This window comes from Vanacampus margaritifer, chromosome 14 (assembly GCF_051991255.1).
Source record: "Vanacampus margaritifer isolate UIUO_Vmar chromosome 14, RoL_Vmar_1.0, whole genome shotgun sequence".
In the NCBI taxonomy this organism is placed as follows: Eukaryota; Metazoa; Chordata; class Actinopteri; order Syngnathiformes; family Syngnathidae; genus Vanacampus; species Vanacampus margaritifer.
The window spans coordinates 2204811-2215553 of NC_135445.1; positions in this window are offsets into that span (position 1 = coordinate 2204811).

Sequence of the window (10743 nt, forward strand, 5' to 3'; positions counted from 1 at the left end):
TAAGATGAAGTACTTTTTGGAAATGACTCTCTTGCTCGCCCAGTGGTGGGGAGTGAGAGAGAACAAATAAGTTTGGATTTGGATGAAACTTGGTGTACTGGTCGGTAGTGATGGCACAATACTAAATGTCAAATTTGAGGTCAATCGGGGCAGGATTTTGGGAGTTACGGCCCGCCAAATTTGGACATTTTCGTCAAAAAGGGGCGTGGCTGCCATCATTTGAACCCAAACTACTGGATCAACCTTCACAAAACGGGTATTGTTGGAAAGGGAATTCAACAAGGATTCCAACTCTTTTTAAAAGATTGCCGCTAAAAAAAATTTAACTTGACATTTGACCTTCTGGATCACGAATAACAAAATTTGTCATGAAATCTCTCACATTTTCTCCAAAACAGTCTCAGAGATGTAAAATATTTGGTTTCCAAGAATACAAACCAAATATTTTTGCAACCTCTGAGCATCAAGAAGTCGTTTGCATTTTCATTAAGTCTCTTTCTCCCACCGAGGCCTTTGGGATGAGTCATTTCGTCCGTCTGTTGTGGAGAAGTGCATTATGGGACAACGTGACTCACAGGGGCTTTGTGGGCAAGCGTCATTGTCATTCCTGGCAGGTTGAATAAATAAATGCAATTAAAAAAAAAAAACCAAAAAAAAAAACAAAAAAAAAACCATCCCGCTCATCAGTCGGCACACACACGGAGAGACAAATAGATGGAATGACGAATCCTGAGACGAGTGCTTGAAAGGCTCGCCCGTGTCGACGGGGGTGGGGGGTGGGGGGGGTTGAGAATGGGAAATCAATAACGGCAGGAAAAGGGAATTTATGGGAAGATGAATGAGGATATTATTCATCCTAAATCAAGATAAGTTTTGCTTTTGCTGAAAATGGCAGCGGCGGCCTAGTTTGCTTTGCACTGGAAAGAAAAAATTCAGGACAGATTTACAAACTCATTTTTCCCCATTTAAAAGCCAAAACGCCGCATTTTCTCACACAACATATATTATTAACTCCAGAACACAATGCATCGTTTTTTGAAACTCCCGAAGTTCCATAACATAACATATGCTTTCCAAAACATAATCTTCTCATACTCCATAACACAATTTACACTCTTCTCGGTCTCTGTATCACTTTTTTTTTTTTTTTAACCACCAATTGAATCGCAATGTGAACCAAATCGGAACGAGAAGCTAAAGCGCTATTCTTTATTCATGCATTTCCTTCTGCATTCCTTGCTTTTCCTTTTGTCCACGTCTACAAAGAGTTGGAATGCGGCAAGGGCCTGTTGCACTCACGCACGCACCGACCGGGTGCGCAGGCCTTTGTTCCTTCATTAGGTTCCGTTTTCCCTCATCGTCTCGCCCATCCACCACTGCCGAAACAGTCACGCGGCTAAAAGGACGTTTGTCGGAAAGTTTGAATTATTCACCGTTACCGGAGGAGTGCTGACACTGCTCGCCATCGTTAATATTTCATCGCTTGACCTTGTCTGATGTTGCTCGTCTGGCTTGTGTTGCGCTTCCTGATTTTACTGAGCCAGGGGATATATTTTACATCAGGAAAATCTTAAGATACACAAAAAAAAAAAATGGGACAAAAAGTATTCCTACTAAATTCATGTTAATCATATTTCAAGTTACACACCAACAGGCTTAGTGTCAAATCTGAGCCCGTTTAGTTGACACAACGCTAAGATTCTGTTGTGTGAATGGCAACAGGTTAACAGTTCTGCCATCTAGTGGAAGAGCACTGAATTGTTCTGCCTGTCACTAAACCGCAGAGAGGAAATATAAATAATACAAAGCGAACACCGGCTTGTCGAGCATCAGGTGACGGTCGCGTCTGCTGTCATTTCACCCATTTTAGTTCTCCACGGGTAGGAGGAATTGCCAACAAATGTGCCTTTTCAATGTTCAAACATCTTTGGACAAGCCTCACCCTCCATTTCGGCGTTTAGCATAATTGGCTTCATTATTCTCACATGTGAGTACAAGCTAGCGTACATTTGACTGAATGTCTGACATTGAGCTTGCACGTACATGAAGGAGCTTTTAACAAAATCAGGTGGCACAGGTCACATTCTTCGCGCCATTATGTATGTTCCGCAAAGGCGGCCATGTGAGAAGTTTCCTTACCTGGGAATGAATCATGCTGTGTTAAAGCCATTGATAATTTAGTCAGGCACCTCGCTAGACGACCAGGGGTCCTCATATGGATAAGTGGGGTCAGCGAGCTTGGAAATTTCTTTAGCTGGGAATATTTCTGGAATGAAGTGTTACAAACTGAGCCACGTCCAACTAAAAGTTGTATGAGACTGTGGGAAATAAAATAAATTAATTAATAAATTAAAATTCGCGGCCATCAGTGGCTGTAAACGACGCTGATGTGAGAAACCCGGAAGTCCGTGGCCCGCGTTGGGGGGCGGGTGGTGGTGATAGGGGTGTTGGAACGCGGCCATCGTTGGCTGTAAACGACGCTGATTGAGAAACCCGGAAGTCCGTGACGCGCATTGGGGGGCGGGGGGGGTTGTGGGAGGGGGGTTGGAACGCGGCTATCATTGGCTGTAAACGACGCTGATGTGAGAAACCCGGAAGTCCGTGGCGCGCGTTGGGGGGCAGGTGGTGGTGGGAGGGGGATTGGAACGCGGCCATCATTGGCTGTAAACGACGCTGATGTGAGAAACCCGGAAGTCCGTGGCGCGCGTTGGGGGGCAGGTGGTGGTGGGAGGGGGATTGGAACGCGGCCATCATTGGCTGTAAACGACGCTGATGTGAGAAACCCGGAAGTCAGAAGTCCGTGACATCCATCTTCCCCATTGGAAATGTTTTAGTTTCTGGAATAAAGCATTCCAACCTGCCACAAACTAACAAAAACAGTTTCTTTAGACATTTTTTGTCTTTAGTATGTAGAATATATAACCTGTTATTGTTATTGTGTCAAATCCCTTTTAATTTATATTCAATGCCCATTCATGTTTTATAAAGTACAATACAAAGTGAAATGCTGTGAATACTACAGAATACTGTATGACTGCTAGTGTGTGTGTTTTAGTGTAGCTGATTGCAAGACACATTAGGATGAAGAGCTCCCAGCACAATGCACATGTCAGCTGGGTGGACTTAAAAGTATTCGCGGTTGCTGCTCCCCGAGGGCGCAGATGGGAGGACTCCAAGCTGTGTTAATTACAGGTGTGATAGCAGCGTGCAAAGTGTAGAATGTGTGAGAAGGAGAATGTTTGACAGATTTCTTTCTCAAAGGAGACCACAACAAAGAAGAAGAAGAAGAAGCCGACGTGTCCTGTCAGTGGCAGTTGTAGCGAGATCCTGCTTGATGGTCAGTGATGGCCGAGATGGGTCCAAAATCTTTCACTATTCACGTCATACTTGTGGTCCACGGCCAACGGCTGAAAAGCTGACACGCTCCAATGCTTTAATGTCCTTTTTGTATTTCTTATACACATTTCCCCCCATTCCTGTTTCTTTATCTTGTTCCCTGTGATGCGTTCACTGTACAGGAATTTCCGCCGAAACTTTCAAGGTAGGTCAGGCATTTCGTCAGCTGCTATGATGGGAATTTTGATGTCACTCGCTTTTCACACCCCACCAACATTCGTTTATTGAGTGACAACGAGGAGGAGGAGGAGGAAGAAGAAGAAAAAGAGGCACGGCAGCTATTTTCCCAGCACATCTGCCAAAAATAATATCTCGCGCCAATGCGTGAACGCCGCTATTGAAGTGTTTCGTTGCCAAAAAGAAGCTTGACTTTTGACTCCCACGGGACGAGTTAGCAGCAGTAAAAAAATGAAAAAATAATTCTCGGAAACAAAAAATAAAAATAAGAAAGGAAAATGTGAAATAAAAGAAAGCAACTGACACTATGATAAGGCAATGATCTGGCGAAAGTATTTTTGTATTAATAAAGACCACTTGGAAGCTTCAAAAATTTAGATTTGTGGTAATGTAGAGCCTTCCTTAAAACCATGTTTTTGTAAACAGAGAAAATTTGGAGCCTTTGACAAACATGGTACAAGTATTTGTAAATACACAAACCATTTTAATAAATAAATAAATCACTTTCATGGGTTTGCTTAATGGCGACGTGTCCACAAACTCAATTAAAGTAGCCGTTGTCATTATTTAGTCATGTGAAGGAGGGATGGAGTGTTGGGGGGTGTCCGTGGGGGTGCATCCGATTGGCCACTTCTGCTGAAGTGGGCTTCTTTGCAACAGGAAAGTGGAAAATTATGTCAACAAACAACATTCAGATTAATAATGCTCCAATCCGATTGGAACATTTTGATTTAATTTTGTGGGATTATTATTTTTATTCATTCGTATTTTCAGCTGATTTTATTTTCATATATTTTTTAATGAATTAGCATTTTTAATAGTCTATATATTTTTTTATTATATGCATCTTTATTTGTAGTATCTTTTTTAAAAAAAATAATGTTATTTGATCAATTTGGAAATTTTGTATTTTATTTTAAATTGATAGTCATTTGTATTTTTATTCATTTTAAATGAATTTGTACTTTTGGTAACCATTATTTGTCACAAAAAATATTTTTATTTTATTAGAACATTTCAACAACAGAATTATATATATACTGTATATATATATATATATATATATATATATATATATATATATATATATATATATATACAGCTGGCTCCTCTCATTCAAATTCTAACAAACAACTGGTACTGTTTCTGACCACTTGAAATGTTGTCAAGATAGGAAAAAAAAAGACTCTCCCCCTGACTCTTACCTAACAACATAAAGTGTAAGTTATGATGATATGCAGCAGAAGTGATCGTATAATAATTCATACAGCTCCAAAAAGCTTGTGATGCCTCACAAAGCATCAATTAAGGCCGTTTTCCCGGCTGAATGGGCGATTTATCAAGTCGCAGGGAGGATGAGCAGTGACATCATTCACTCAAGGTTGTCCATTAAACAAGCCTAGCAGGCATGTCCAATCGATAGCAGATTGAAAGCGTCCAGGAGACTGACCATCATCAGGTGTTTTTTTTTTTTTTTGGGTCACCTTAGTTGCCACGGTAACAAAGGAGAACGTGATCATAAGGTGTTGAAGGGTAAACAAATCAGTGGGTCAGTCAGGGTCATGGGCGACGTGTGTGAAGATCGTGTGGTTCATTTCCTGTTACAACGGTGAGTGTGTTAGTCCATTGTTGCCATGGCGACATGGGCCCAAATCACCTGATGCGTCACTCTGCGGTGCCGTTCGGACCGTTTGATTCGATTTTTTTGGACATGTGCTGATAATCACTTTGTCGTGAGGTGTTGACAGTGTTGAGCCGTTGCCGTTTTAGCACAGAAGAAATGTTTAGAGGTGCTTTGGCGCTCCCACACGCGTGTCCCCTGACCACACTTGTTCCAGTGAGTCACGGTGAGTCATGAGTGCGGCAGGATGATGAAGATGATGATGATGGTGGTGGTGATAATGATTGTGATGGTGATGAGCGCACAGCTATTCTACTGTACTGAGCAAGGAACACGTCATTGTTGTTATGCTGAGGGGAGGAGCTTGAGAAAGTTGACGATGCCTTTAGGCTTCGGCCGATTAAACAGACGAAGTTAGCTCTTTAAAAAAAAATTGCAACATTTGTATGATTTTTGACAAACCAGCCAGTCAACAAACTAGTTAACCAATGGACAGAATCAATCCAGTCAACTAACAAGGGTCCCAGCAACTAACCAACCAATTCACTAAACAACTGACAAACCTAATAATAATCAACCGACTTATCAACCAACCCGCAAAGCAAACAAGTCAACTCACTAAACAAACCAACTGCCTAACATAGCGACTAACTGACTAACCAACCAACCTACTAATCAACTCAGCAACCCAACCAACCAACTCACTAAACCAATTCCCTACCAACCTACTAACGAAGTCACTAACTCAATGACCAACAAACTGACTAAACAACCAACCAATTAAGTCAACCATCTAACTAACCTACACTATTCAATAAAAACCTAAGATCAACAACCACCTAAGATATCAGCTAACCAACCCGTTAACTCAATGACCAACAAACTAACCAACCAATCAAGCCATCCAACCAACCAACAAACTAAGCAACATACTAATCAACTCAACCAACCGACAACTACTTAGCCTACCGAGCTCGCTAACTCAACCCAACCATCAGCTAACTAAGCAACACTACTCACTAGAAATCCACTGACCAAACAACCATTTAAGCCAACTAACAAATTAACTCAGTGACCATCAAACCAACCAACACGACTCACTAAAAAAACACCAACTGTCCAAGATAACAACTAACTAACTCATTAACTCAATGACCAACCAATTGACTAACCAACCAAAAATCAACCAATCATGCAAGCAACTCACTAACCATACAAAAAACAACCAAGGAATAAACCACTCGCAGCTACCGACCACCCAAACAACTAGCAACCAAATAACTAATCAAACAGATAACTATTCACCATCAAATCAACCAAGCTACTAAGTAACTCAGTAACTAGCGTCAGCATAAACTGTCCCGGTTTGCTGCATGCCTGCAGGAGGTACACTTGCAGTTGATGTCGGTGTGTCGCAATCCAAAGCAAATATTTCATTACTCTTCTTCTTTGTTGGCAAGTCGCTGGAGGCCTTTTTTTTTTTTTTTTTCTCGCCTCCCGCAGTGGCGCTTCTGCTCCTTTCTTCCCCGCATCCTCGCTTTAATTCAAACAAGTTGATGTAGAGTGTCAAGCGGATCCCCGCAGGCGGCAAATTATGAGCAGGGCGGGGAGAGAGCCGAGGGAGGTGGTAATTACCGCAAACAAACGCAGAGGAGCCTCCACCAAGGAAGGACAGCAACACCGCATGCCGCAAGCGTCTTACAAAGCAAAACGTCATACAATGAAATGCGCCCTCACGCTTTGATTGCCGGTAACTGCGCGTGCGTTTGTGTGCCTCGGAGGCAAAACTCTTCCCAACAGACTTTCCAGTCTTCTTGTTTTGTGCTCATTTGCAATTTTGTGGTTTTTGCCAAAATGGAGCTGGAGAAAGGTGAGGATGCGCGACACTTTCGCTATAATAATTATGACAAATAACTAACCAATGACTTACTAACTCATCATCCAATAACCATTAACTAGCCAGCTCTGCCAGTTCCTTTCTGTCTTGTTGATGCAAAACGCGTTTGGCTGCAAAAAGTAGGGATGAGGTGTCAAAACCGACACTTCTGGAACATTCCTGCAGGGTGTGTTTGTGTGTGCGTGTGTGTGTGTGTGTGTGTGTTCCATGTTCTTGTTGTTTGAGGCGTCGACGACCAGGTTGCTAAAGGACCCAAACCCCTCAAGAATTCCCAAGGTCGGGCCGTCCTTTCTAGCGTTTTGGTAAAAAAAAAAAAAGTTGACGGATGGGCGTGGTGTTTACGTAGTGTTGGCGGGATCGTAAGCGCGAGCTCCCAAGCGCCAGGAATTCGGACCCCCGGTGTGAGATTTGTGAAGGAAGTGAAGGAAGCAGCACCCGCCGGCGATTCCCGTAAACGAGAGTTGACGTTGGTTCGCAGCAGTGCATCAAAGTCAACTACAAGGTCACGTTCACCGGCCCACAAAACAACAAACATCACAATTCAATTAGAAGCACTTTGTGATCGACATTTGCAAAAGCTTATGTCAATATTTTGAAAATACATTCAAATATTTTTATAAACATTTAAAATAAATCACTTAAACAATACTAAAAATTACTTTTAAAAAATGTGGGGGTATTTTCTCTTTTTTAATGTTTAAATATTTTAAAACAAAAATATTTTAAAAATAAATTTTCATAATTTTTGGGGAAAATTTTAAAAAACTTTTATAATTTTTTTTTTTTTAAATATGACATTTTTAAACACCTTATACCATCATTCATATATGTTTTTGTTTACTTTTTATTTGAAAATAGCATTTAAGAATCCCGTCGCTACATTTGTGAGTTCACGGCTGTCAAAGCTGCCAATGACCGGTTGCCGCCGGCAAAAGGTCGTTTGGTTGTCTGCTGTAAAATCAAGTGGGCGTGCGGGAACTTTTGGCCGTCACGTGCTCATGTGACCTTTTTTCCGTGTCGCCTCGAGGGGAACGCCCAATCATTGTCAATTCACGCCTGCTAAACGCTAAATGTGGAAACGTGACGCCCACATGTCATCGTCAAAGTCCCGCTGATGGTGAGCTGCGTGGGCTAATTAGTTAGCCTCATTAGCTTAGCCACAGCTAGTAGGTAAGCTTGACGAAAGTTGAACAATCAAACATGACCAAACATCGGGAAGTCGCTGCCAGCTTCGACAGCCAATTGAGTTAATTTAGTCAACTCCCAACCACGGCAACACGATTTGCAAATGCTAACGTTTTGGCTAATACCGTACACGATCACATCATCCCTCCAGCCCCTAACGTTAGCAACTTTCTGCAACTATCCGAACAGAAGAAAGTCTGACAAAGCAGCAACATAATGGAAAATATAAAAACTGCCTGAAAATCGTCCTCATGTGGTTGCAGCCGTCGCCGGCGAGTATATTGCCAGTCTTGCAATCCCACCCAAGAGAAATATACAGTACACAGTATGTGCTGTATATTGTTGGGGCGAGCCATAAAAGCCTTATTACGGCCGTTCTTCACATTGATTTGGCCACAGAAGTTGTCACGCTCAGCAAAATAACGCACTTTCCTCTCTCTGCTTTGGCCAACTTCAACGTAAACGGGAACTCGCGTAGCCGCTAACGTGGAAAGAATTTTATTCTTGCAATATTACGCCTTTATTCCCCCCCCCCAAAAAAAAAATGGACAGTATTCTTTAAAACAAAACAACCTTTTTTTGTTCCAGAAAAAATCATGCATGGATGTCATATTTACAATGGATATAAAAAGTCTACACACCCCTGTTCAAATGCTGGGTTGCTGTGAAACCACAATGAATTATTTCAAAACGTTTATCACCAATCACATTAAAACTCAAGTTAAATGGGGGTCTTGTGTATTCTTGTCACTATTTAGAATGCCTCTGATTACCCCCCCCCCCAAAAAAAAAAAAAGTTCAGCTGTTCTAGTAGGCTTTTTCCTGCCATTTGACACGGTATTTGTGGCTGTGTTCAGAACTAACCAATCACATTCAAACAGTACATACCTGCTGCCATTTAGAATGCATATAATCCCTGGGGGGGGGGGGGGGGGGGTAAATCAGCTGTTCTTGTAGGCCTTTTCTGACATTTTTTTCTTTCAAATGAGTTGTTCTCTGTTACATTAATGGTGTAAAAAGTTTTTACATCTCCAAAACATGACATTCGAACGGGCGCGTGAAGACGTTTTATATCCATGCTGTACGCTGCTTTGAAACTAATACAACACTTTTTTTTTGTGGGCCCCTAAACTACAGCTTGCGCGACCTTGGGGGTCAAATAGAAGCGCAGCAATAAATCCACCGCATTCAGTCAATCTAAGCATCCAGTAGTCGGAAACAAATCAAAAAGGTGAAAGCTGGTAAAAGTGGGCCGCGGTGCCGTAAAATGGCGACCCGCCGGAGCGGAGTCTTCAAAATTGATGAGGTGATGTGATGAGATTCGCGCGGGGCCCCCGGCGGGAGAAGTCGTCGCAGCAATCTGAATTTTAACGGCGACAGAGGGGATAAACATGACGGATGGCGATCGGGGTGAGGGCGGGACTCTTTTAGTGCGACGACAGTCATCCTCCACATACACACAGTCTGCAAGTCATGTTGTTTTTCTATCGGCTCGATCCATTGCTGTTTGTTAAAAATGAATCCTGGTGCCAAGCATCGATGTTAAGGTGAGGAGCTTCACGTAGTGCTTTGGCGCCATCTTCTGGAATCTTGCTGCCAAGGAACAATGTTGAAGTGAGTTAAGGAGCTTCATGTAGTGCTTTTGGCATCTCATTTCCAAGGAGTTTCATTGAAGCGAGTTGAGGAGCTCCACGTAGTGCTTTGGCGCCATCTTCTGGAATCTTGGTGCCAAGGAACTATGTTGAAGTGAATCGAGGAGCTTTATGTAGTGCTTTGCTGCCATCTTTTGGCTTCTAATTTACAAGGAATTATGTTGAAGTGAGTTGAGGAGCTTCACGTAGTGCTTTGGCGCCATCTTCTGGAATCTTGGTGCCAAGGAACTATGTTGAAGTGAATCGAGGAGCTTCATGTAGTGGTTTACCACCATCTTTTGATTTCGAATTTACACGAAATTATGTTGAAGTGAGTTGAGAAGCTTCATGTAGTGCTTTTGGCATCTAATTTCCAAGGGATTTTATTGAAGCAAGTTGAGGAGCTCCCCGTAGTGCTTTGGCGCCATCTTCTGGAATCTTGGTGCCAAGGAACTATGTTGAAGTGAATCGAGGAGCTTCATGTAGTGCTTTGCTGCCATCTTTTGGCTTCTAATTTACAAGGAATTATGTTGAAGTGCGTTGAGGAGCTTCATGTAGTGCTTTGCCGCCATCTTTTGGCTTCTAATTTACAAGGAATTATGTTGAAGTGAGTTGAGGAGCTTCATGTAATGCTTTGGCGCCATCTTGAAATACCTTGGTTTTAAGAAACTTTCTTCGAGTTGAGGAGCTTCATGTAGTGCTTTGCAGCCATCTTTTGGCTTTGAATTTACACAAAATTATGTTGAAGTGAGTTGAGAAGCTTCATGTAGTGCTTTGCCGCCATCTTTTGGCTTCTAATTTACAAGGAATTATGTTGAAGTGAGTTGAGGAGCTTC